Raw genomic sequence first — 23,099 nt, 5'->3', positions numbered from 1 at the left:
GCACAGCCATCCAGCAGCATCACCATAGGTACATTTCTGAATGGATATTGGATTGGCAGCGGGTAGATCAGCATTGTTCATTCTTCACATCACTTTCTCTCGATCCGCTCCAACGATAGAACTAAAACCGGCAGAACTTCTTGAGAAATCACAGTTTATTACATTTTATTTATGTATTGTTTTTCTTCAACAAATGTCATGCATCCATTCTTACCTTGACCTGTCCGACCGACCCAGGCCCCAGGGGAGTGGGACTCTGGCTGATGGTATGTGTGGGTCTCACAGGAGGTGCAGTGGGTTGCTGCTGCTGCACAGCATGTCTAAACAGCATCAGTTCCTCTTCACAAAGTCCTCTTGGGGACCTCACAAACGGGGCTAATTGCATTATAATCTCCAGCTCACTGTTAAAAGGCTGGGAGAACATTTTAAATAATAATAAGCAGAGGATTTTAATATACCGTAATTATATTCCTGTTTTCTGCTCATGTGTTAGCTCCCTTTTCCACCACCACCAACAACACCACCACCTCCACCGACAGCATCACCACCACTGACACCACCACCACCACTGACACCACCACCACCACTGACACCACCACCACCACTGACACCACCACCACTGACACCACCACCACTGACACCACCACCACCAACAACACCACCACCTCCACCGACAGCATCACCACCACTGACACCACCACCACCACTGACACCACCACCACCACTGACACCACCACCACCACCACCACTGACACCACCACCACCACCTCCACCACCACCACCAACTCCACCAACAGCATCACCACCACTGCCACCACCACCACCACCTCCACCGACAGCATCACCACCACTGACACCACCACCACCACTGCCACCACCACCACCAACTCCACCAACAGCATCACCACCACTGACACCACCATCACCACTGACACCACCACCACCACTGCCACCACCAACTCCACCAACAGCATCACCACCACTGACACCACCACCACCACCACTGACACCACCACCACCACTGACACCAGCACCAGTATCTCCAACATCTCCACAACCACCACCACCGACATCTTCACCACTACCTGATCCACCTCCACCGCCCCCCACTGAAAGCTCAACCACTCCCTCCCCCTGCACCGGCACCGACACGACACCCCACAACCACCTCCACCCCCTCCACTGCCTCTCAAACTGAATGGGTTCGTCTTTTACCTCAAAGCACAGAGCTAAACGTTAAGGCCATGACAACTGAGCCATGTCTCTCAAGGGCTCCTCAATACTTCAACGGACGCATCTGGTTTTCATCGCCGGTGCCTTTCTACACCGCCAATCTCAGAACAAGTACACCTACTGAGAAGCCTTGCTTCAGCTGCATGTGTGAATTATGGGCCCTTGAGATTCTAAGTGATATCTGTTTTACATTTAGTATTCCAGTGCTATTACGGTAAAAGAATGAGGCCATCGCTTGTTTCAGTCACAGGTCTGATTGCATGAAATTCAAAATAAATTCCACAGATACCACATCTCCACTCTCGGGCCCTCGTGATAGGATGACAGTGTCATCCTGTTATTAACAGACGATTCAAGATCCTGAGATTAATTCAAGAGTAGGATACACACACGATGATTCACACTATGTGGGAGCGTATTAATAGCGATGGCAGGAATAGGTTTTCAGAGAGCACGAGTTCACGTCTTAATTAAACACGTCTGTCTCTGCAGTGCCAGCCTTGCAGGAAGCCGTCGTAGAGAAGAGGGCGTGTGTTCATCAAGTCGATCGTAACCTACCGCGTCCGGTTTGATTTTTTGTGTGGTTTCTTTCTAACCACCTTGCCCTCGTATCCGCCAACAGAACTAATAATAGACCGCTCTCCGTTTGAGATGCTGTCCTGGGTGAGTTCCCGAGCGGAGTGCAACCAGCGGTGCTACAGAGAAGCTTATTAGGTTGCCCAGGGGGAGAAAGCCGAGATGGACACGCCTCGATCCTCTGACCCAGTTGTTGGCACTGAGACGACCACACACATCCTGTTTGACCTGGTTGTGCTGTTCGATAGATCTTATTTATAAACGGTTGGAAGGAAACTTTATGAGAGGTCATGATGAAAAAAAGGCAAAGGGTCAATGTCTCAAAAAAAAGGAAATCTGAAGTATTCACTGTGGGAATATAGTGAAATGGCTTTCCATGTCATTCAACATATATCAACATGATACAATATTGATGTCATGCGAGAGGCTTAAGAGGTTTATGAATTTTTAAAAGGAGTTGCACCCTTTTTACGCCAGTGTTCATCCCGTTTAGAAGTCAATATAAAATGTATATTCGTGGCATTAATAGCTGTTGAATATACTATATACACTCCCATGTGTCACATGTTCTGTTCTCAGCCAGATAAGAAGACTCCCGAGATACAGCAAAAAAAATTGGGTCATTTCGAGAAGTTAGTCCATCATGTTTGTTTTCTTATAAATGGCTCCTTCATGTATAGGCCCATTGTGAAGACACGTTATTAGTTCACACAATGCTGTCCATGGCTACAGTTTAAAGACAAGATCTCTGCCCCTACAATGGGGTGTTATTGGCTCTCTTATCTGTGTTAATAAAGTCTCTGCCGTACGGCCGAGCAGAACTTATGTTGTGCAGCAGGTACCGATCTGTAGGGCAAGCAGCAGACCATCTCCCTCGCTTCATGACGGGAACAGAACTTGTCAGTTCATTTTAAATCACATGAATGAATCGGTGCACAGCCACTTGTTCTTCATGAGGGAAACACGGCACTTTAGATGCACTTAAGTTAAAAAATTGGCTGATTCTTCAACAAAGAGGAGAATATAATTAATGTTGACCAAAAAGTGACTTTGTTTCATTGGAGCTATTTATTTATTCATTCAACTATTCATCACCGGCTTTCTGAATCATCTCAATCATCACATGTTATTCAAACTACTGAGATCAATGAATTTATTCTTGTAATTTCAAATTGAGATGGAAATTACCCTGAAAAAATTATATATTTTTTTATATATTATTTATTTTCTATTTTCAGGGAAATTACCTGATTCAAGGTCTGTTCATAAGACCGTTTTATACTTATTATTTTGAATATGACGAATTAATCAGCTAATGGCAACTGTCTGAGACTAATCTAAAACTAGATCAGTGTTTGCAAGGTAAGATATATAGCATCATTATACAACTTGTAATAGTTAACTCATAATTTAGGAAATCATTGTTAAGGCCATGGAAGTGGGACCCTCTGTATTATATCGTCATTATTCTCATCACTGTTTTCCTATCATGGATGTTACCCATGCTTTGGAGAACCATTTCTAATCCAGGGAGCTCAAACATGGCCTTTCATTGGCTGGCCGGGGCCTGGCTGTAATTTGGGGCCTTAGATGGATCCTTTTCCAGGCTTACACCTCGGTTCTCCCTGACCTACAGCCACACAAACACGTACACGCGCGCGCACTTGCACACACGCATTCATTCAAACTCATACACAGTCATACGCCGCAGATCCACGCTATTCATAGTCGGTAAAAATAGTCCTTTCCAGTCAAGTGCCCAAGCTTACGGCGGACTCCTGTATTCACAAGCGTACTCTGACTTCATTTTTAATGCATGGGCATTTTTAGAGACAGCTACATTCTTCAGGATTTGCAAAATGTCTGGGATTGGGATAAAGGTGCATTTCCTTAAAGACCCCCCTGAGTTTAGGGCCATTGGGCTCTTTATAAATTCTCCTCTCTTTCCTTTTCATCTCCTTTTGGCCTTTTCATAAATATGCGACATGTTTGAATGGTACTGGCAGAAAAGTATCAACATCTGGCTTAGTTGGTGTAGTTCAGATCAGATACTACCTTTAGGAGAAAAATGTTGGTAATAAGTGACTCTTCTTAATTTGTCAAATCCACAACAAGAAGAAATGGTTTTAGTTTAAAGTGATGTATTGTTCAGAGTGTACACACCAGGGGTGGTAAGATGGGTGATGTGTGTGTCAGAATATAGTTCTGAATAGAATAGAGTGTATTTTTGTGTGTCTGGATAGATGCATATCTTTTGTTCTGTGTGTAATCAGGGATGGGAGGGATGTGTGCAGGAGTATTGCTGCTGAGTTCAGGAGTCTTGTGGTTTGTGGGAAAAAGTTGTTGCTGAACCTGGTGGTTTGGATGTAGATTATTCTGCACTGTTTTCCAGGAGGTGAGAGAGTGAACAGTTTGAGGCTGGGGTGTTTGTGATCCCTAAGTATACTCAGGCTCTGCATGGCTGTGCGTGAACTAAGGCTTGGGGATTTGGTCTAAAAATAAAATCTCAAATTTTTCAAACCAAATCCGATTATCGATTTTAATAGACTTTCCAAGTGAAAAAAAAAAAAGAAATCAAGTTTGGATTTTGTTTGAAGGATTACAATGATTAACAAAAGCAAAATAAATAACACACATCTCCCACTCTGCTGCGTGCCTCAGTTTAAGATGTTGTAATAGATGTAATGTGCTGCTGCTTATGGTTGCCACAGACTTTAAGCAAATTACACACTCACTTTTTTTAGTGCATTCTGCCATGTTGATATTTATCTTTTAATTAAGTCCTAGGTCATTTTGAACAGTTGATGTGGGTCCAGGGTGTCATACAGTGAGGAAGTGAGGTGGGTTTTGACTTGCCGCTCAAAGCACTTAATGACGACGGATGTGAGTGCTAGGGCACTGGCTATGGGGCACTGGGTAGTCATTTAAGCAGAGTGGTTTGGTCTTCAGGGACACACACATCTTGTGTGTGTGTCTGCCAACACCTTGAGTGATCAGCCGTGGATGCCTTGAGGGACAGGTGTTTTTTGTGGTTTATCCCTTTTGAAGGTTTAATACCCCTCTGGGTAGATGTTTCAAATGGGCAAGGGTCCTGGTCTGTTTAACCATCGCAGCATCAGTCGGATCAGGGGTTCAGCCACAGTACAGCGCCGGGGACCATGTCTGCTACACACAGCCTTGGTCAAGGGCACCGGCAGGAGTCCCAACATGGATGTCCTTTGGTCTTCTGCATATCCACAGTAGGGGAGTTATCCTGAAAGCGTACATGAAGAGACAGTGTACATAAAAGAGACAGCGTCCGTAGAAGAGACAACATACATTGAAGAGACGGCGTCTACAGAAGAGACAGCGTCCACAGAAGAGACAGCGTACGTAGAAGGGTTTGGTTTATCTGCGAGAGATCGGACACTTCCACTGTTGGTTTCCTTTTCTAATTCCTGATGTTTTGAATCCGGACCACATGTTTTGGTGTTTGAGCCCCTGTAGTTGGACTCAACTTTGACCCTGTATGGCCTCTTTGCATTAAAGTTTGTCTGATTCCATCCACTCTGTGGATAGAACAATGACGTCGGGCAGAGTATGAGTGGTTGGACCAATGTCAGAAGAACCGCATCACAGGCTTTCCCTGCTTTAGTCATTGCCTGTGAGCGGGGAGCAGCAAAATTGAGGTGCGGGGGGCCATTGGATTCAGGCCATTCCTGGAAAGGTGTCAACATGGTCTACCATGTTATCACCTTGCGTAGGAAAGCTGATCTGTTGAATCTCAGTAGCCCTTTCTTCACGGTTCAAATTGTCTGCCACTATAATCACAGCTTGTGAGTGTCCTGTGCCTGTCGATAACTCTGTAAAAGGCCAATGCCTGGCGTTGGTCGATTTGGTCATCAATTTTATTTGCATAGCCCTTAATCCATAGTCCCAGACTCATAGAGCTTTGCAGGATATATATTTATTAGGGCCCGACCGATATTGATTTTTGAGTGCCGATGCCGATTATTTTCAGAGAAAAATTACGATTACGATTTAATCGGCCGATTAAAAAAAAAAAAAAAAAAAAAAAAAAAGCATATAAAACATAGTTTTTGATACCTTAAATATACTTTAAACACTTTTGACGAATATGTGAATTGAAGGCAGAATCTTTGAGTGTTTTAGAATACATTTACAGTCAAAAATGAGTGTAATGTAAAATGCAAAATAAATAACTAACTCCCAATGTGCTGCACTCGTGAGCAGTGACTAACACGTGCGTGCTGAGCAGTATGGTCTCACCGTTAGAGTCTACAGTATAACAAATGAACATGGCCTGGGACCTAAAGAAAAACAGGCACAACATGCTCAAACAACGCGTCTTGTGTACATTGGTGAGGTGAGCGCGCAGCTGCCTGAGCGAGCGTGCTTTCATGTTGTACGGTAAAATTCAATCTCCTCTTTTTTACTCCAGCTAAAGTTGTTAGTTAGCAAGGCGAGTAGGAGCGCAATCTGCAGGATACTAAGCGCAATAACATTAAAAAAAATAAAATAAAATCGGTTGTAATCGGCGTCTTTTTGGCCGATGCCGATTATTTTCAAAAAGGCTATGATCGGCCGATTAAATCGGCAGGCCGATGAATCGGTCGGGCCCTAATATTTATACCGCCCCATAACCCTAGCCCCTGAAAGAACACGAAGAAACTCCCTTAACTAACAAGTAAACTAACAGGTTGATTTAGCTGTAATGAGAGCTGAAGAATACTCCTACGAGCCAAATGAGTAAAGAAATATGATTTGAGTGTGGAATTTAAATTTTCAGACCGATTCCCTGATTACAGGTAGCAGATTGGAGAGGGATGAGAGAGGACTATATTGAGCAGTAGCTTCTTCAAATCTGACCTGAAATTTTTTTGAAATCTGACCTGAAATTTATAGGAGCATATTATGAAGTATATAATAAAAAAGTATATAAATATATGTATATATATATATATATATATATATATATATATATATATATATATATATATATATATATATATATATATATATACTAGAGCTGTCAGTTAAACGCGTTATTAACGGCGTAAACGCAAACCAAATTTAACGGTGTTAAATTTTTTATCGCGCGATTAACGCAATTATTTTATAAAAAAAAAAACATTTTTTTTTTTTTTTTTTTTGGCTCAAAACAAAGAAGCAGTAGCCTGACTGCTATGTTCAAATTACATTTGTTCAAAGCAGTCGTTTAATTGCACTATAGGCTCTTCTTTTGTATCGTCCTGTTTTGATCAGTGTATATGCCAATGTTGTTATCAATAAAAAAATCATTTGCACAAGGCAAGCCGATGCACTTCACCATGTTAATAAGAGAATTAAAATGAGAAGAATTATGGGCCAAAAAAATCAAGGGATATTTAGCATAGAAAAAGAATTTGCGATTAATCGCGATTAATTAGAGTTAACTATGACATTAATGCGATTAATCACGATTAAATATTTTAATCTCTTGACAGCTCTAATATATACATATATATATATAAAAGTTTTTCATTTTTATCACCAATAAACTAACCTTTTCAGGCAACACTAGATAGCTTCGACTGGTCTTGCACAATTTTTCAACGGTGTAGTCTGAATAAACCGGGCTTCAACCATTAGTAGCGCTGAAATAGCAATGACATCTTTGGAATTCCCTGATCGACCGCATTGCCATCTTCTCCCATCGCTATAGGATGAGAAGGTTTACGTTGTTCCCCTGATCACGCGACAGGGGGTATATTGACCGACAGTGCATCACTATAACTGACCATGTACCGTTCTCCGGTAGGACTCTGCCCAGGCCCTCATAAGCAGGAGTGGATAAATACATTTGTCATCCTTTGTTGCTGTTGTCACGGCCGAGGGGGATTCACTTAATTTAGCCTCAGCTACTTGATAGTTTCATTGTGTTTGCAACACTGTGCATAAAGAACTTTCTCAGATTGCAGATTCAAGGTCACTCAAGCCAGACATATTGGATAAAAACATTTATGGTGTTTAACCTTTAATTTGAAGGTTCAACAAAAAATAACAAGATTTAAGATGTTTTCATTATTTTGTAAGACATACTTCATAAGCACAAACTAATGATTTTTAAAAACTCTCAAGAATATGTAGTAGACCGTAGTCAATTGAGTTTGACCGGGGAGTCAGTGGCTAACACCAGACTATGATGACAAACAAGGAGAAGGCTGCAGGGATGTGATTAATCTGCTCATCCTCCAGTGTGTGGCCCGGAGAGTTGGTGGTGGGAGAAAGCATTAGTCACTGGCGGCACCTCTCTCTCCCCACCCTCCCTCTCTCGTCACCAGTGCCACCTTACCAACACCGCCCAAAACCAACTGTAAAAGTGCAAGTGTAAGTGGGTCTGCATCAGCATCAAGAAAATAACCCCCTCACCCAGCCGCAAGCACCATAAATACAATGTCCTTGTTGACAACGGCAGAATATTTTGCAGGGTTTGCAGTACCCAGTTTGACAACAAAACAAGTTTTCTCCATCCCCGCCCCCCATTAAGACTCCCACAGGCCCAAACCGTTTTAAATTTGACTTGGTCTGCCCTAAGCATGTGATTTCTTTCCGACAGATGTTGTTTTAAACTTCTTGTACATGCTCCTTGTGTGTATTATGCTCATTTGTACACTAATTCAATTGATGAAATCTCGTTCATCTTCGTCGATCACTTGATTAATAAGGAGCTTAATGTTTCAGCAGTGCGTCCTGAAGTGCTTGAAGTGCATAAAGTACCTGAAAGCGCTGTTGTTTTCGTATAACTGGTTATGCTGCAGCATTACTTCCTGACAACCACACTATTCTAGAAAATAATCTGAGAGTCACAAGTAACACATTTCCCGCTCGAGCTGTGATACAATATGAATGCAATAATAAACCCACAGAAAATCAATGAGCAGCTCAATCAACTGTAAACCACTTTCACATTGTGCATTGCCAGTGGAAGTGGAATCTGTGGTGTTTCTGTCAATGTCCTGACAATACGTGATTCAAAAGGATACAATAGCTTTAGCCTTTTGTACAGCTTTACCCTTTTCCAAAGTAGGAACCAATGTTGATCTCTATATCCAGCATATTTAGCTCTGTGGACCGACTGTTAGTGTGTGTGTATTTTTTGTGTGAGGTGTCCTCCATCTCCTCCAAGGCCTATCTCTAAGCCAAAAGTCTCTTTTGTGCTTAGTATGTTTTAAGCAAGGACCTCTCTGGGTTATCTGTGATCTGCCTGCATGTGTCCTAAAGGGGGTTCAGCTGTCATGCGACCCCTGAGTTGACCCCAGTTGCAGCTGGCAGCGACTGGTCTCTCTCTCTCTCTCTCTCTCTCTCTCTCTCTCTCTCTCTCTCTCTCTCTCTCTCTCTCTCTCTCTCTCTCTCTCTCTCTCTGTAGCTTGGAATCAGGATATATCCCACTGCGCAATGTGTCGACCAAGCGACGTCATTTCTGTTTCATTATTGGTTGTCAAATTTTGGTCCACTGGAAGGGGTTGTTTTGTAACACCATTCGACGTCTACCGAACGTCTAATGTTGACGTCCGTGGGACCTCTCTGTGTAAGGGCTATTTATAGTCCAAATGTGGTTGTTTGTGGACGTCTTTTCAACATCAAATTTAGACAAATTTTAAACGTCTTTTCTATACGACTTCTATATTTTATTTATATGCTTATGGTTGTTGCAATCGAAAAAGAGAAACGGCGATTTATTGAAATGGAGGGTCGAAGAAATAATATGGACCCGAAGTGAACTGACAATTGCAGTGGTCCAAATGAGGAGCATAGTCGAACTATGGCTTTAATCTGAGCAAGCTGTGCATGTAAACGTACTGACTGGCTCAGACGCTCTTGATAGGGAGCTGTCCTCGTCTGGTTTGTTTGAGATCACTGGCTCTCACTCAAAATATATGAAGTGAAAAAGTACTTGATTACTTAAAATAAATAAACCAGGAAATGTAAAATAACAACAAAAAAACATTACATCATGTATACATTTCCTGCACCGGTCATAGGCGTCCAAATGACGTCCAGAATATGTACCCAGTTCAAAGGTGAAATGTTGAACGTCAATATGACGTCCAAGTTGCGTCATGGTTTGACATCCAAAAAGTGGACCTCATTTTGACGTCAAATAGATGTCCAGAATTGGTCATGGACCGACGGACTAGTATCGGACATCCAATGTTTAGTGGGAACATGCTGTGGCACACTCACCAAATAACACATTATTTGATTGTGTTATCTGTCCATTCTATAATTTAACAATAAGGTAACTATTGGTGTTATAATTAGAAATTATACTAAACATTATTGTCTATTTATTTATTTTTTTACAAATCAAATAATATCGTTATATAATATTTATTTAATTAAATAATTTCTTCGTTACGTGAGCAGTGTTTTCCATTTGGTACACTGCATTTCGCACATAATTATGCACAGAAGGACTGTTACCCTCGTAAACAAGTGTTGCGGTAAGACCCTCCCCATAGAATATTGTAAATCCCGCATTCTGTTGATGCAGTTTTCCCATCGCCTCAATCCCAACACAGCTGCCAATTTTCATCTTGTACAACAGCGGTAATCTGCCCTAATTCATTAAGCCTTATGTCTTCAGTCAGGAGCAGTGCTTGAAATGTACTTTCAGGGGCTAACTCAATAGTGGATTAGTTGGCAGGTTAGCGAGTCAGTCAATCATCCGAGTGTTATCAACACTTCAGGGTCCAGCCTCTCCCCCTGGCCTGTCTGCCTCAGATTGATGTACCGAGGCCTGCTGCTTAATGCATAGCACAAATACAACTGATGGAATGGTTCTTGCTATCCCCATTCCGATACAGGCAGCATATATATTCTATATAACCTAAGGTCACTTTCTCTTTCTCCCTCCCTCTCGCTCTCTCACTCACCCTCCCTCCTTCTCTCTTTCGTCTCTCATTTCCCTCCCTCCGTTTTGTCTGTCTCCCTCTTTCTCGCTTTTTTCTCCCTCAGTACTTCCCTCTTTCTCTCTCTCTCTCTCAAACTCTCACTATTTCTTACTCCATCCCTCTCTCGCTCTTTCTCTCTCTCTCTCCCTCACTCCCTCCCCCTCACTCACTCTCTTTCTTCTCATTCCCTCACACATGCTCAGACATCTTTGCACACAGGCAAGCACACATAAAAAAAAAACAAGGGGACACACACCATCACGAAAACCATTTCTCCAATGTGCTGGTGTGAACTTGTGTGTCGTTTGTTAGTCAAACACTTAGTGAATTATGAATGCAAATCTATATGCATAATGTATTGTATCTAATGGATTGTTGCTTTTTTTCAATTCTTAGTTGATTAACCTCACAGTCCATCATCCTAGACCTCTGAATGATGTTAAGCATAATGCCCTTCTAACCCTTACTCCTGTATTCTTAAAGAATAAAGCTGCATTTTCTCTAAGCCGCAGGAGCAGTAAAATAGGGTTGGATGTTTCAATGCCTTAAATAAGCCGCTCTGTTGTATAAACCACATCTTATTACATATCTCAGCTCAACAACCCATTTACTTGCATGTACCGCCCGATGCTGGCGTGAAACCGTAACAATGGTTTAAATAAACAATATTCCTTGGAGCCGCTACCTCGCTGTGCTACCGGTTAACAGACAGGTGGAAGCAGCTTCTGTGAGTAATAGGCGATAATGCAGATTCAAGCTTCAGTAAAACCCTGAACTTTTTGACAGATTTAGCAAACAATTTTGCTTTTTTTCTTTTCGTCAATATTAGTGTTATTGCAAATGCGAAAATCAATATATATATTTTATTTTGGTATTTGCACAAAATGTAAAACTTTGATCAGTAGATACGTAGGCATTTTTTTACAAATCCTAATGGTTTTATCAACTATGAGACACATCACTGTCCATATTCAACCACTACCTGTCTTATATATATTTAAACATCTGTTTACATCCACACACACGTTTTCTAGTTGACTGCCTATTTGTTTTGTTAGTAACTTGCAGGCTTTTTAGATATGTTCATGTTGTTATTATCTTTTGTTTCTCTTGCTGCTGCTGTTGTAAACCTCAAATTTCCCCCATAGGACCAATAACGGGTTATCTGATCAGCAACCAAGGACTCGTCTGTGGGATAATCCTGAGCACTACAATAAGCCTTTGTCATTGTTTTTGATGCTTGATTCTGGGTCTCTATGTTTTAATCCACTGAACTGGGTGTTAATGTTGTACTTTCATTGACTCATACGCATACGTTTATCAGCAAAGAAGAACTAAAAACAAAAAAATAAAATTAAAAAAATGCAGCTTGACATACAATTACGATAACTGTCTTACGGAAGCAGGTTTAAGCGACAGCCACGACTGATCCATAGGCTAAACACAACCATAGCATCATAAGAGAACCGATGATAAAATAACAGAAACACAAATGATTCCATGATTCACGGCCCGTAATAAGGCTATCCAAAGACGTGCAACGTCCCAGCAGCCCCCGCTAGAGATTGCTTTATTACAGACTAGAGCATGAATATCCAATATCTTCCTAGCTCAGTTTGACAAGATCAATATGATGGATCAATCCACAGTTCACGGCAATCCCGCCAATCGACTGCATTCAAAACAAAAGTAAAATCAACAGCTCGTCCAGAGCTCATTACAATAACGTTTGAGATTATTTAATATTTTCCCTTTGTGGCATAGTCCTTTCAAAGTTTTTATTTTGATATGTTGCTCTCTCATTAGATCTAACATGAAATACTTCTTCTTGTGAAGCAGTAGTTCTCTTGTAATGATTATTTTCTCTGTTACATGATTTCTATCATGCCATACCTATATATTAAGCCTCCATATCATGTTTGTTTCAGTTATTGTAAAGCACTGCAATGGTTATTCTGGGAGACTTTGAGTGGCCCCAGGGTAGACAGAGCGGAGAGCCCTAGAAGAAACTCTATGTAGTTCCTCCAGCCGGTAGTGGCAGAACGACCCAATAGGATGGGATTTATTTCTCTTAATACAAAGGCAATCGTTTTTTTCATTAGTTTAGGATGTCAGCGGTCAAGTCTTCTTCATACTATCTATTTTGCATGGTTATATTTTTATTAAAAAGCATAATTTCTGATGCTTGTTTCACACCGTAAGAAAAAAAAAAACCTTAATAACGTAATTAGAAGTGAATTCCGTAATTTCGTTGTCTGTCACTTTAATACATTTTGCCCATAGAATGGGTCTTTGTTCGGGATCAATTCCTCTGACCTACCCATGTCATAGAGCTGTCCTCTGGAACAAGGTGTCCCAGCTCTCTGGGCAGATTAAGTGTTAGAATTGCTCCTCGTTAGCCCAGTCTGGGCTCTTCTTGATTTTAATAACAGTCCATCTCCCCTGTCCCAGAACATCCACTTGTGCTCCCAATCAATGGGATAACTGGAGAGTGCAGCCCAAGGACCACTGCTTTTTAAACTCTTTCAAAGGGGAAAAAAATTATCCCCACCTCTTATCCGTGTCAAAGTTTTTTGTTAGAGGGCACACAACAAATGGTTTCGTGTTCTCACTGAGCTCTTTTGTTTTCTTTATCCTTATATCTCTTAGATTCATAAAATGTACAGAATGTCGATTTCAGTGTTAAAATGAGGGTCATATTTGAGTGTTTTAATATAGCGCCTGCGAGAGCATCACTCTTGCACCCAATTTAAAAGAGTCAGAGAGCACAGAGTATTAGCACGTGAATGCAAAAGGTTTTTTGCCATTGATGCATGCAATGTGTTGCTTGTAGTATGCATTTTGTAGTACGCCAAAAATATAGCGCGTCCGAATGCTCAGTACGCATTGTGTAGTACGGAAGACGTTTCCGAATGCGTACTACTACTACCGCCAAAGTAAACCACGGAGTTCACTACGCTATCCCACAATGCAACCGGAGTCTGGTAACGAACGAAGAAGAGATGGCTGACCCGACACCACCCGAAAGACGTTGTAGAAAGCCGCGAAAAAAAGAGACATTAAAAAGAGTAAAATAGTAAAGTAAGTAATTAAGTAAAAAGAGACATTTTTAATTTAATAGCAACGATGACAAGACGGAAAACAGGTAACTTATCAAGGTAATTTTGCCGGCATCTGAGGGGAGATACGTCATCTCCAAACATCCGGTGGAGTTTCGGCGATGTTCGGAAGTGTTCGGAGGCGTTCTACGCATAGCTGTAGACCGTACTACACTGTCAAGTGTAGTACCGTCAAGTAGTAGACACTGAACAGAAATAGTATGTACTAAGTATTCGGATTCAGCGATGAAGAGGGCAAAACGGAGTGCAGTATGGAGCCACTTTAAGTTGGTTAATGACGACAAAGACGCCAAATGCACAATATGTGGAAGTATTTTAAAGTACAACAACTAAACAACTTTGTTGAATTACCACCTAAATGTGTCACATTCAGTAGGAAATTCAGCTTCTCAGAAGAATTGCCGCTTATCAATTAATCGATCATCGATCGATAAGATGAAACTATCGATTAATGAATTACTCGATAATTTGCATCCAATGAGTGTGTCAATTATTAATGCCACTACGGTTGGTTGATTCACTGCTATTCCGTATTCAACTGGATTTGGTGTGACAATAAAATCAAATAGTCTTTATCTGGCTGCTGGGTCCATCCTGCTGGACAACTCTGCGGTGCTGAAGCAGAAACACAGCAGGAAGTGTGGAGGGTGTCTTCACGAGGCTGTCCCACATTACGTTGCCATCTATAGGACGGCAGTGGGGTGAGCTTGGCGTGCCATCAGCCAGAGCTTAGCCAGAGCGTTTGGAACATCTGTCTTTGGTTTGATTGGGTCAATGAAAGCCAGTGACCCTTGAGAAGAAGTTGACACCAAATGAGAGACAGGCCGGCGGTCGCTGGTTGAAGATGTGTGAGGGGCAGCCTACTGCATGTTGTGCTGCTGCTCTGGCTGCATCTGGCTTTTGAGTCATGCTGTGCACTACGGGAGAACAGCAGGCTGGCAGACAGAAACACACTGCAGCATACAGTCAATTGGAGAACCCAGCAAGTGACCGAAGTACTGCTGCTCACTTGTCCCTTTTGTTTCCAGTTGGCTTGAGGAGATTTGAGCATTCTTTGAGTTGTTGCTATGCTACCGCCTATTGTTTTGATCATTCTTAGGACCAATTTATTTCACGCTGTGATTTTCAGGGGTTTCATCAGAATCTGTAATTACGATCCATTCAAGACGAGTGATGAGAAGTCTTTTCTGCAAAAAAGGCACTGCAAGTTGATGGATTTGAATACAGTTCTCTATTTTTTCGCAGTTCAGTTCAAATATTTGGGACGATATGAAACAGTTTCAGAACAATGCAGAGAGAGCTGCAGCAGTGTGATCTGGTTAGTTGCACAGGGTCTGAAGCCGTTGCTTGGTGTCTCAAGAGATTCACTTGATCAAATCCTTAAAAGATAGTTGTTTTCAATCTTCAATGTCTCCGGTAGACGATGACCGCAAAACTCAGTTACACAATGTGGCACACCAAAGGATACAATGGTAATTACTTTAAAAAGGGGAATTATGACCATAAAATATCCCAGCGTGATATTGATTGATATTTAGTTTCTCAGCTGTCGCCAAGAAGCCTAGCGTTATTATTCATTAGTTGCTCTCCAGGTGGGAATACAACCGTTGAAGTTTGGTGCATTGCCAGCTCCCAACTCTGTGCACAATATTGTTGTAAGCCTTCTGCCTCTGATGCTGCAGTAGCCACAGACAGCTCACGTCACTACAATGGGCCAGTTTCAGAACCGGGTGACTGCTTGGACGTCCAAGCAGTCACCCTTTGTTTTTTTTTTAACTTCTTTTCATTTTCCTCTTATCAGTTGCAGTCATACAGTACATCACATCAGTACATGAATTTAAGTGCTACGGGTACAAATCTTAGGCTGGTGGGGTTAACAGTCCATGGATGTCTTGGGGGGCCCATGCAGTCACCCTTTGCAAGCAGTCTCATCGCTAATCTTTGATCTGAACTGGACTTAATAAAATGCTCTGCATGGATTAGTGGTGTAGCGGGAAAAAAAAGGTACTAAATAAATATCCATAAAGGTATACAGCATTCAGAAAATTAACTGTAAGAAATAACTTTTTTTACAGAAACTTTAGAATCGCCAGCTTGTACTAAGATTCATTGTATTTTCATGTTGTTTTTGACAGACTTAGTAACATGTCCACATTGTTTGCAGAAAGGGCAGAGCTGCTGGCACTAACAATGTCTTCCACCATGGAGAACAGCCTCTCTCTAGGGACAGAGGCAGCACGTACAGCAAGGCAGCGCTTAGCTAACAATGGCAACGTGGGGATCTCTGGGCTCATTGGTCCTCCAGCACAAAAGTGGCCCGGAATCCAGTGAAGTGCGGCTACCTCTTCCTTCACCATCTGAAGAGTAGGCTTCTTTCTCTCCTCTGTCTTGTAGAGCTCACCTAACCGCTAATTAAATATTAGGCAAAAAGGATATGATGTGAATGCCGCCTCTGGACAGGGTTCATATAATTAGCCTTATGGTCCATGGTAATGGCGAGCCCTGACTCACTACCCGGCTTGTAAGGTCCTTTCACAGTGAACGTGAGTTTTGGGTGGGATTTTTAAAATGACAAAAAAAATTAAAATCATTCTGTTGAATGACAATGCGATTTACATTTTGTGAAAAGACGACATTCATTTGATTCACACCAAGGTTGATTCTTTAAGGCTATCGCAAGCGGATACGTCCGTTCAGCCATCACATTCGGGTCTCTTTGTCATAGTCACCAATGTGGAGACTTTATAAGTTGTAGGACGTGGCCAAGGTAACAGCCTATTTAGGTTTCTCAACACACTGTTTTTTACTGCATCCAAAGAGGTAAAGTACAAAAATTAATATATACTACATTTATATATATTGTTTATTATCATTCATCTCGATAGCAGTCGCGATACAAGCCAATGTTTACTTGCACTTGTGTTGTTTACTTGCAAATGTAGTTATTTTTTAAAAACTCTCTATGAAAAGGGTGATAGCCTAGTTTAGTTATTGAGCAGGGCTACTAAATGCTCCAAAAGACACCCACTTATTAGATCCCCCTCATCCGCGAACAGCCATCGCTCGAACCTCCAGTACACCTTAATCCTCTCAATACATTGGATGTTTTGGTAAAGGGTCGGAGCATAAGCTATTAATCTGAAAGTATTCTGTCCGTCTTTTCACCGTTCCATTATTATCAGAATATGCAGCATCTTCGCATCGTGGCTATTAAACAGTTTTAATTTGCGTGAAACCTTTATTGTTCATCAGGCGTGACGTAGGCCATGCGAGAAGGGCGAGATTCTCTATCGTTAGTGTAACTTTTGGAGACAAATGTTGAGCATTTTTTTTCTTTGATACGTTCGCCTGCTCTCACTCCGCAGTCATTTAAGGGGCTAGAAATGGCACTTGCATTGCATCAAGATATCTCTTCTTTATTTTTAATGCATACATTTTTTTGTAACTACATTTTATATTTCAGCATTTCTTCTCTTTTAATCTTTGTTTTGGCCTGGTGGGGGTCCTCGTTGGCCTGGCCTGACACTAAGATGCCACACACACAAAGGCATTCTGCACATAAAGTGGTTAAAACAATTCTGCCTAAGTTCTGTACACATGGTACACAGTACACACGCACATTTTGTGTACGAATATGCGTAACATTACACCCCTAGTACGTGTGCCTCAAAATCCCACACAACGAGTTCCGAGTTACTATCCACTGAGACAACTCCACTGTCCACGTGGTCACGTGACATGGAGAGGGCTTGAGCGTCTTTCTCTGGAGCCGTTTCCCCAATCAAGTGCTTCTTTAGAATAGAAGCCGCAGGTAACTTCCCTTGACACCACGAAGGCAGACAATGTCAAAATAGAAGCTCTCAACGCAGTGTAATACTCATTATTATCTTATTTGACTCCCCTCCCTTGAGGCATTATTCAATAATAGTTCCTCAGCACAATGTACGTGACAAAGATAAGTCTAGTTTGGCATTGCTATCTTTTACAATTAATTTCCCATGTCATCGTATTGTTCTTTTCAAGATATCTTGTGCCGTGAGTAGCTTTGAGCTGCTGGTGTGTTAGAAGTGTGACTTTGACAGCCTGGAGAAGCAGGATGTGTTATGTTTTGTGATACCCCTCTCTACACATCCTCTCTTTGGCTGTGTTATTATAACTGAACGTAGGTGGCCGGTACAATAATAAGACAGATGGTTTGATTAGCAAGATTAGAGCAAACCACACATAGGGCTTTCCACATGCACCGAAAGTCGGACGTTCTCCTGACAATCCCCGCTGGGGCTGTATGTTTGAACTGGTGTCAGAATCTGCCCCTCCAGAGTAAAACCCTAGTGTAAAGTCTGGAGTATTAGGGAGCCGGAGTGATTCTGCTTTTGCTGACATGTTGCTGACGTGTTGATGTCGTTTCTGTCATGCGGCTGGAGTGAAATTTGGCAGCACGGAGTTTAGCTGCCTCATACTTTTCTCTTCTCACCTATATTTTGCGTTCCAACTTCTGTCTGCTTCGCACTCTTATGTTGATATTGTGGATACATCACAATAAATGCAGTATTGATGTCACTGCAAAAAGAGTCAGCATCGAAGAGTTGGTAGCCACCTTCGCCATCCTTAATGTGTTTCAAACAGAACACACTTTTTGAAAGGGCAACTACTGATTATCCCGATTCTCTGGAGTTAATCGGGAGTTCATGTGTGAAAGGCCTTACACAAACACACACACATACACACACATACAGGCCACAAGCACACAGAGACACACACACACACACACATGCACACACATGCATGCATGTGCACACACATATAGATACACACAGGCACAAAATCTTAAGCCAGAGGAGGAGCAGCATCCTTCTACTGTTGTTTGGTTCCCAATAGAGCTGTAGTCAACCAAATAAAATATTGATTGACAGAAATTCAACCATCTCTATGACAAATCGATTGGACGATGGGGACATTTTTTTATCAAAATAAATCGGACAGTTATCTCTGGATTAACTGATTTGTTCACAATGCAGTCTACTCGACCTGCTAGCCTAAATATCAAGTAAGTGCTGTTTGGAGAATGTCAGTGGGTTTCAGATCCACTCTTGGTCAGAGTCCGACTGGGTTACTGCAGAGCTTCAATATAAAGCGTTCAGCATACCGGATGAGCCACAGAGCGCCGCCGTGGTAGAGAGACAACACACGGCCGAAGATTAGATTTGAGGTTTTGATTTTTTTTGTCCTGTGTTTAATCAAATGGGTCCTAATGGATGGCACTCTGATTTGTGCTGAGGGAAAAACATTGGAAAAAATAATAACTTTTCCCATTTAAATTATATGACTACATACTTTTAATTACTTTACACTTCATATACCTATTTTTTATAATTTTTATCCAAATGCTGCCAGACAGACAACTTCTTTGGTAACAATTCAAAGTTGGGAAAACAGGATGATTTGCCCTTCTAATTTATAAGTACCGTATTAGTCTATCAAACAATATGATTATTAAAACAGTAACTAGGAAGCCGTCAATAGCCTTCAATTCCTAGTTCTCAGTAAAAAAAAACTGACGTTTTCATTTGCAAACAGAAAAACAATAAAAAGCTTGAGTGATGGGAGAAGTTACGCTAAAGGGTTATCATATTGGGAGTCTCAGAATTCATGTAATGGTAAAGTTTTGTGGCAAGTGCATTTAAAAGGAACAAAAAAAAGAGACTAACAATAAACCACCTACCGGGAATTCTTCCACATTTCTGACAGCCTGTTCCTCTGATCCAACCCTGGAGTTTGTTGTTTTACGGACCTCTCCGCTTAGGCGTGCTCTAAAGCACGCCTAAGCAACCATGAGCAAAGACGGCTGCTGAAGAGGCATTCTGCGCTGAAGTCAGATACCAAGTCTCTATTACATTTTCATAAGGGGCTTACGTGTTTGAGTTCTGTCAAACGTTTGTAGCGTCCCCTTGGAAAGTGTAAAAATAACGACCTGGGATGTCTAGGGGATATTGTCTTGTCTGTACTCAAAGAGATCAGTATGCTGTCTTATAATTGCATAAATATGCATAGCAATTAATAATTCCTCAGCAGAAATGTTTGGTCTTATGTAAAGTAGTCATTCCTATTGAATTACCTTTAATACCATGGGATTGGAAGCCAAGCGAAACGTTTGATTTGCTTAGAAAGGTTTTTCAAGAAGATAATAAAGGCAAAAGTTACCAAAGAAGTGTTCAGAAGAGTTGCATAAAATATCTATTTCTATGAATAATTTGCCTCACCTATTACCAGCCCCGTTACTGCATTTACAAAAATGAAACGTCCCAGTGATATATTTACCTCTCTCAGTAATCCATGCCCAGGGCCTTTACAGATTCTGACGGCAAATTCCAGCTCCACCTCACACCCACTGCTAGATTATGTCATTATGTCATTGTCAAACAAACCATTTATTAAGTACGGTAGCTATAATCAATGTCTGAGGAAACAAAACAAAACGATGGGGGAACACCCTGCCTCTTGCCCCTGTGGCGCGTTAGCGTTGTGAATCCAACGCTGTCCTCATGAACCCAATACACTGATTGCTGTTGTCATGCATCACAATGTCAGAAGCCTCCAGCCGGCGGAGAGACTGTGTAACAATGTGCCCTGGTTTGCTCTGCTCCCTTCAGGGTCATGACATTTATTTTCTGACGAGTGCATGAGCAAAGGCATGCCTGGAAGGGCTCAGGTGTATGTTGCACACTGGAACCTAACCAAAGCTGTGCTGGGTGATTTGAGTTGTAATGGATTATCTAAGAGATGAGTCTAACAAAAGTGAAAAACAAACAGAAATAAAATATATCAAATTTAACTCTACATGTACTCGATATGTAGAGCCCTTCAGAGATGAATAATAAAAAAAATTTAATTGAAGTATTAATTGATAATAATAAATTTGAAGTATTGTAGAATTGTCTGTATCTGCATCACATGCAGTGTGCCAGTAAGAAAATAGCCCCATTGATTAAAAGTGTGCGTTAGTTATCCCTGTTTTGCTATCGTTAACTTCTGAACTCCTCAGATATAAATAATAATCAGGTCTTTTTACACTATACAGCTATTCCACCAAGTGAAATGTTTGGTAGACATTTGCCTTGTTTATCAGTCAAGCTGTTTTAGTTATATGACTTCACTGCAAAAAATGAATATGCATATTTATTTCTATGTAGTGTCTGGCAGCCATGGCTGCTACAGTGAAAAAGCATCACTCCCTCCCATGACAATGGAAACCCTGGCTGTAGGACAGCCTGGGCTGACCTCCAGGAACAGTGTGTGGAAGACAGGACACATTGAAACAGATCATCTCCCCACAGCCACACTGATAGCCCTGACTATCACTCAGGTCACTACCCCATGGTGGCAGAGTGGGTGAGGGCTGAGATGGTAGGTTGGTTGTGTCAAAAGATTAAGCAGACGTTGTAAAGCAAAGCCTCAACATTAACACACGTCGCCACCAGCCTGACACCACCAGACCTCTCAATTCATTTTAGATTTCCAAGGGTCGCTATAAGGGCGCCGACCAAAGTGCCTCTGGACACAATTGGACGGACGGACAACCTATCAGACCAAAGGTGTGTGAGGATCAGCCGCAGCCATCTAGCTTGTGTATGAGAATTCCTCCACGGCGCTGCCATAGGGTGCTCCTCTACATCATCTTATACCTGCAAACCCAAATTATATCACATTATATATTATAGAACGGTTGTGATTGGCCTGACCCGGTCCAGGTCTGCTGGAAATCAGACAGGAGGAAGGCCAGACGCACACGCCAGAGCAAATAAAACATGAGCTCGCAGAGCTGACTGCTATCCAGGCTATGTTGCCACTGCAGCAGAACAGTACAAAAGGCTTTCTATGGACAATGTTCTTTTTCTTGAACACCAATCCAGCGATTAAACGTGAGTGAGCTTCTCGCTGCACTGCAGGAACAAGAAACGAAATGGATCCACCCGCTGAGTTCGTTATATTTAGCTAAAGGAATGCTTTTACGATCCACTTTTTCTCTTGTTGAGTCTTCTAGGCTTGTATCAACCGCATCACCATATTAACTAAGACAAGAAACAAAGAAGGATTTTAAGGAACATTACAGCTCGTTGCTCAGCTGATGTTTGCCTTAACATGTCCTTAAATGAGCTGGCAAATGTTGACAAATGCTAGAAAACAAATGATCCCTCACACACCGACAAATATAAATAACTGCACATCTGTTCATGTTCAATTAACTAGCATCGTCATTGGAGCAGAATGTGCAGTCTGAGCAGTGGACTTATTTTGGCAGACTCAGTATTATGTTTGTATCGTGTAGTTTCACATGTAGAGGAACTCATGTAAAAGGAAGAGTGAGAATTGTTAGTGATCCTCACTACTGCGTCTGAATGAAAGACTCGATAATCCTGCAGGAAGGAGGAGAGCTCAGACAACAGCTGTCATTGTCATAACCTCAAAGCAGAGAGCATAAAACTAAAACTATTCAACAAACCTACAGATACAAAACAAAACTTTGCATGAAAACTGAATTGCATGAAATGATGGACGTACACTTCAGTGTACGTTCAACGATGTGTGATGTGCGATCCATCAAAGCGGCGTTAATTCAATAATTCGCAGGTTGCCACAGGGAGGAAAAAAGGCATAGGTGAACACAATGAGCTGTTCTGTGTGCACTGCACAGATGGGCAGCGCGTGTGTAATGTGCTTTGGCTTCACCATTACTTTAAATTAGCCCTGCCTCAGTGGAAAAGCTCAGAGACAAACCCCAACAAGACCTGCTGTCATTCCGGTAGCTCTTCCAACATAGCAACTCACTTTGCACACAGGGACTGAATATTCTGGGATATCTTTGGATCTTTAGCACTGGGGCTCACACATAGAGCCATGGCCTGTCCTGCTGATTATACATGATTAGTATGTTTGAGTAAGAGATTACTCATGTACAGCACTGGCTGTGAACAAAACAGAATATATTTTCAATAGGAGAATATTCAGTAAAAACGAATGGAAAGACCTTTCCCTGGAATATATTTTGTTAATCCAGCACTCTACACTTGACAATAGCATCATGTTTCTACTTGGAAAGTTACATAGACGATTTATCTTCAAACCAACATTTGCATGACCAGTTCAGCAGTAGGGAAATTGCATCTGTTTCATTAGGAGAGAAAAGCACAACCAGAGTGTTTGATAAGATGTATTCATGACATCGACGCGAGGGGAT

The 23,099-nt window shown here is 41.6% G+C and overlaps 1 protein-coding gene across 1 annotated transcript in view; it reads left to right on the top strand.

Moving 5' to 3' along the window:
- LOC115549148 (corticotropin-releasing factor receptor 2) overlaps positions 1-23,099 on the top strand; it is a 36,284-nt gene that overhangs the window by 1,348 nt on the left and 11,837 nt on the right. The gene's annotated exons all lie outside the window — the stretch shown is intronic.

The sequence above is a fragment of the Gadus morhua genome, chromosome 8, assembly GCF_902167405.1.
Source record: "Gadus morhua chromosome 8, gadMor3.0, whole genome shotgun sequence".
Lineage (NCBI taxonomy): Eukaryota > Metazoa > Chordata > Actinopteri > Gadiformes > Gadidae > Gadus > Gadus morhua.
The sequence above is the reverse complement of the archived record's forward strand: the minus strand, read 5'-3'. Positions and strand labels throughout refer to the sequence as shown.